Here is a 6,047-nt window from a genome sequence, read left to right on the forward strand (position 1 = left end):
TGTGTGTGTGTGTGTGTGTGTGTCCGTAAAAGCATTTTCACCTTGTTTGGAGACATTGTAACCGGAATTCTAGCTGAGCAGACGACGCACTAAGGGACGTAACTCTAATTTCTTACCACCCGGGTTGATATCGATCGCCCATTCAAAATGCATGAATAAGCCATACCAGCTCGGCAGGGCTGTAACACGGGTCTGGTTATTACACCTTCAGTTGATTATAGCTCGACTGCACATGCAAAATACCTCATATCATCGATGGGTATATGATAAACAGATATATTATATGCCAGTACTCGTTGTATCTACTGACAATAACTCTAAATCCCAATGTCCACACAAAAGCACCATCTATTTGTCGATAAAACAATTGACATGAAGCAGACAATCCCAAACCATTCAAATATGTCAATTCAAATCCAAAGCTGTTATTGGCTGTGCGGAGTTGCGTCCCTTGGGCACGCCAGAAACCTGTGATTGTTTGAATCCCGATTCGCCCCAACTATGTTTGTCAGCACCATACCCGTGCTCATGGGTTTCGCCAAAGCAAACATCTGAGAGCTGCATCACTTCGGGCTTTCCTCCCACACTAAGCTGACACGCCGCGATATAACTGGAATACTGTTAAAAGCGGCGTTAAACCCAACTCACTCACTCCCCCACTCACTCCCTCTAATCCAGAGAAGTCCGTATCACAATAGACATAGATCGAATCCTGGACCGTTAGGACACTCCAAACATTGGCGGACACTCCAAACATCTTGCAGTGATCGACCCGATATCAAATTAGACGTTATTTCCTTGTATTTATTGTAGAATATAAAGACTTATTCATCGTTGGTGTAAACTGCCAGGCAAAAGTAAATATACACTTGAAATTCAATTTGACCAAACCATTACAAACGTTATCAAAACGTTACTAGCCTGAAAACAGTTTCCGACACACTGCAAACATAAGTCCAAAACACAACTATGATACCCGTATGAAATACGTCATCATTGAACAGCCATTTCTTTTGTGACATTTCTAGACAAAAAACATGGATATATATTTGTTTTGGCCCGGCAGTGAACTCGCAACATGGCTTGCTGAGAGTATATACAGTTGTTTTAGTACCCTTGTTATTATATGTTATTCAAAAAAGTTCGGTTGTATGTCACAAAGCCGTCCATCGAAAATATATGCGTTCCGTCCACAGGAGTGAAAAGCCTGATTTCGTGATAAACACTCTCCTGAATACTCATGTCTTCATTTTTTCTTTTCACAGCCTTCATAGACATATGAGTGAGTGAGTGAGTGAGTGAGTGAGTATGGTTTTACGCCGCTTTTAGCAATATTCCAGCAATATCACGGCGGGGGACACCAGAAATGGGCTTCACACATTGTACCCATGTCGAGAATCGAACCCGGGCCTTAGGCGTGACGAGCGAATGCTTTAACCACAAGGCTACCCGACCGCCCCTTATACACATAAAAGACTTTGCTAGTTGTTTAAGCCGCATTCAGCAATATTCAAGCCATATGACGGCGATCTGTAAATAATCTGGGAAAGTCAATCCAATGGTTGACATCATGAGCATCGATGTACACAATTGGGATTTTGTAATATTTTGTATTTTCAACTGCAGCTGCAAAACCAAATATTTTTTTATTAAAATTAATATTTCTTTTAAAATAACACCCTGTATGAATGCATCATTCTAAAGCATAACTATTTTTTTTCAAGCATATTCTGGGACGATTATTTCCGATAAAATCCCATCCTCTTTCCCCACACCATGAAATATATATGTCTAAACCAGACTCAGCACCACATCACGCACTAACGCTTTGAATTCACACGTAACATCTTACATCTCACATCTTAGATCTTACAGCTCATATCTTACAGCTCACATCTTACATCTTACATCTCATATCTTACATCTCACATCTTACATATCACATCTCTTACACCTCACACGCATTGGCTAATGGCATACCCAGAACACTTCAAGATATATTTATCACCTTTACATGTACATGTGTTTCGGTTAGTCCTGAAAACTCTCATTAACGAAACTTGCGATTACCCATCCATCCACTATCCGCCGACAACGATGTGTACGTGTGCCAAACCTGTGACCTAGAGGCTGCCCACTGGACCACTTTGTGTATGTTGATGACAACTTTCTGGTGCTACATTGCGGGAAGCCCTCGTAAAATATTGATATTGTTTAACAATATGCAACACCCTGTTTGTTGTCTATATGACGTGTTTAGGGGCTTTAATGCTTGGCGGGGCGGTGGAGTAGCCTACTGGTTAAACGTCCGCTCGTCACGCCGAAGACCCTGGTTCCCGATTCCCGCCGTGATATTGCTGGAATATTGCTAAAAGCGGCGTAAATCCATTCTCACTCACTCTCTCTTATGCTTGGCATGTATGGGAGCTCTTTGCTGGTAAGGTGCATCAGGTAAAGTCTATAAGGCAACCTGCTGGTAAGGTGCACCAGGCAAAGTCTATAAGGCAACCTGCAGGTAAGGTGCATCAGGCAAAGTCTATAAGGTAACCTGCTGGTAAGGGACATCAGGCAAAGTCTATAAGGTAACCTGCTTGTAAGGTGCACCAGGCAACGTCTATAAGGTAACCTGCTTGTAAGGTGCACCAGGCAAAGTCTATAAGGCAACCTGCTGGTAAGGTGCACCAGGCAAAGTCTATAAGGCAACCTGCTGGTAAGGTGCACCAGGCAAAGTCTATAAGGCAACCTGCTGGTAAGGTGCATCAGGCAAAGTCTATAAGGTAACCTGCTGGTAAGGGACATCAGGCAAAGTCTATAAGGTTACCTGCTGGTAAGGTGCAACAGGCAAAGTCTATAAGGCAACCTGCTTGTAAGGTACACAAGGTAAAGTCTATAAGGTAACCTGCTGGTAAGGTGCACCAGGCAAAGTCTATAAGGCAACCTGCTGGTAAGGTGCACCAGGCAAAGTCTATAAGGTAACCTGCTGGTAAGATGCATCAGGCAAAGTCTATAAGGCAACCTGCTGGTAAGGTACATCAGGCAAAGTCTATGAGGTAACCTGCTGGTAAGGTGCACCAGGCAAAGTCTATAAGGCAACCTGCTGGTAAGGTACATCAGGCAAAGTCTATGAGGTAACCTGCTAGTAAGGTGCACCAGGCAAAGTCTATAAGGTAACCTGCTGGTAAGGTGCACCAGGCAAAGTCTATAAGGTAACCTGCTGGTAAGATGCATCAGGCAAAGTCTATAAGGTAACCTGCTTGTAAGGTGCACCAGGCAAAGTCTATAAGGTAACCTGCTGGTAAGATGCATCAGGCAAAGTCTATAAGGCAACCTGCTGGTAAGATTCACCAGGTAAAGTCTATAAGGTAACCTGCTGGTAAGGTACATCAGGTAAAGTCTATAAGGCAACCTGCTGGTAATATTCACCAGGTAAAGTCTATAAGGCAACCTGCTGGTAAGATTCACCAGGCAAAGTCTATAAGGCAACCTGCTGGTAATATTCACCAGGTAAAGTCTATAAGGCAACCTGCTGGTAATATTCACCAGGTAAAGTCTATAAGGCAACCTGCTGGTAATATTCACCAGGTAAAGTCTATAAGGCAACCTGCTGGTAAGGTGCACCAGGTAAAGTCTATAAGGCAACCTGCTGGTAAGGTGCATCAGGTAAAGTCTATAAGGCAACCTGCTGGTAAGGTGCACCAGGTAAAGTCTATAAGGGAGATTTACAAGGTGTCCATTACTATGGAGTCTACATATACCCAGCTCACATATAAATAACATCTCTTCACGGTGTACCCGTTTTATCTTTCTAGGAAACCTTTCATCTGACGTTTTCGTGGCTCGTACCTATAGCATTCTTAAAATCTACAAGTATTCTTTATGATATCTCCCTAACGATCTCATAACGTCTTCTTTTGTTCGGCCTACAGCTTAATTACGTCATCAACCTGTCATCGTAATGTCATCATAACGTCATCATAACGCCTAATAGTGGAGCCACAGCCTCCTCATCAAACACATCTCGCTGAGAGTTAGGAGACAGAAGGCTGAAGGTCAGTATACATGAAAGACAGTGCCTTTGTGTACATTTATATGTCTGTCTGCACTAAATTCCTTCGTGTTAAGGTTAATACACCATATGTTATGGTATATGGTGATTTCAGATTTTCCGATGTATATATTATATATATATATATATATGACACAATTCATATAAAAAGGTTATTTATATATTAATTAAGATCATTATGCCATCTTATAGGTTCCCGAATTGCTTACTTTTACAAGAATTGTCTATGTATGTGTCTGTGTACATCTATCTCGTATGTGCCTGTGTACATCTATCTCGTATGTGCCTGTGTACATCTATCTCGTATGTGCCTGTGTACATCCATCCCGTATGTGCCTGTGTACATCTATCTCGTATGTGCCTGTGTACATCCATCCCGTATGTGCCTGTGTACATCTATCTCGTATGTGCCTGTGTACATCTATCTCGTACGTGCCTGTGTACATCCATCCTGTACGTGCCTGTGTACATCCATCCCGTATGTGCCTGTGTACATCCATCTCGTATGTGCCTGTGTACATCTATCTCGTATGTGCCTGTGTACATCTATCTCGTATGTGCCTGTGTACATCTATCTCGTATGTGCCTGTGTACATCCATCCCGTATGTGCCTGTGTACATCCATCCCGTACGTGCCTGTGTACATCTATCTCGTATGTGCCTGTGTACATCCATCCCGTATGTGCCTGTGTACATCTATCTCGTATGTGCCTGTGTACATCTATCTCGTATGTGCCTGTGTACATCCATCCCGTATGTGCCTGTGTACATCCATCCCGTATGTGCCTGTGTACATCCATCTCGTATGTGCCTGTGTATATCCATCTCGTACGTGCCTGTGTACATCTATCTCTCATGTGCCTGTATACATCTATCTCGAACATGCCTGTGTACATCTATCTCGAATATGCCTGTGTACATCCATCTCGTATGTGCCTGTGTATATCCATCTCGTATGTGCCTGTGTACATCCATCTCGTTGTACAACAAACAAGCAAACAAACAAACAAAGCCACACAACTAAACGACTTTTTGTCAGTGCTTTTGTCCACCAGCTTGCTCAAACCACCTGTTTCCTGTTTTGTCGCGTAAGACAATATTATAATATTCAATTGCTAGCTGGCTGCTCTTTTTTTTAACAAAAGGACGAGGAAACAGATGGTTGGCGATTTGCATGACAGCTGCTAGGCGTTGGACAATGACACTCTTTATCTCCATTCTTATATAATCATATACACTGTGCGTTATAACATTAAGCTGTTATTGCCTATTTGAATGTTAAAACCTATGCGATGCTCCATCGCCTCCTCGACTCTTCATCCCGAGGCCCGTATCCAGGTCTACATGTTGTACTCAGTGTCCGTGTGAAGCTGAGACTGTTTCTCTAACTTATCACGGGAATCAGTTAATGTGAGCTCGATATACATCGTAATGTTTCAGTTTGTTGAAAAACAAAAAGGTTTTAATGACTTTAATGACGTTTCTTGGATAACTGCGTGTATATCGACTGTTAGCTTGAACAGAATGTACAGGTACTGACAGGGATTGACAGGGACTCTCTAGTTCCTTTTTTTGAAGTACCATATATCCTCGTGCTGTCACCCATATACCATATGTAATCTTAGAAAGTAGCTAACGTGACTATAATTATCAGATAAATGTATAACGCCTGAAATAACATATGGGTGCTAATTGCGCCCTCAGGCAACCGTCATTTAAGGTAAAAGACAATGACTACCCGGGGTGTGTTGTGAATCACACTATGTTATCACATGTTGTATTTAACTGCTTCCACGCAACATACATTCAACCGTCAAACAAATCTTTATATCTCTGAGCAAACACTCAACACCCTGCCCGTGTGGAAATCGACACCCGTCGAGAGAAAAGACGAATCAGGCAAACTAACTGTACTCAGAACACAATAGCAAAACGCCGGGTTTTGTTCTTACCCATCTCCTGTCGTGAGGTCAAAGTAGCT

This window comes from Haliotis cracherodii, unplaced genomic scaffold, assembly GCF_022045235.1.
Source record: "Haliotis cracherodii isolate W230 unplaced genomic scaffold, xgHalCrac1.p SCAF_11, whole genome shotgun sequence".
Lineage (NCBI taxonomy): Eukaryota > Metazoa > Mollusca > Gastropoda > Lepetellida > Haliotidae > Haliotis > Haliotis cracherodii.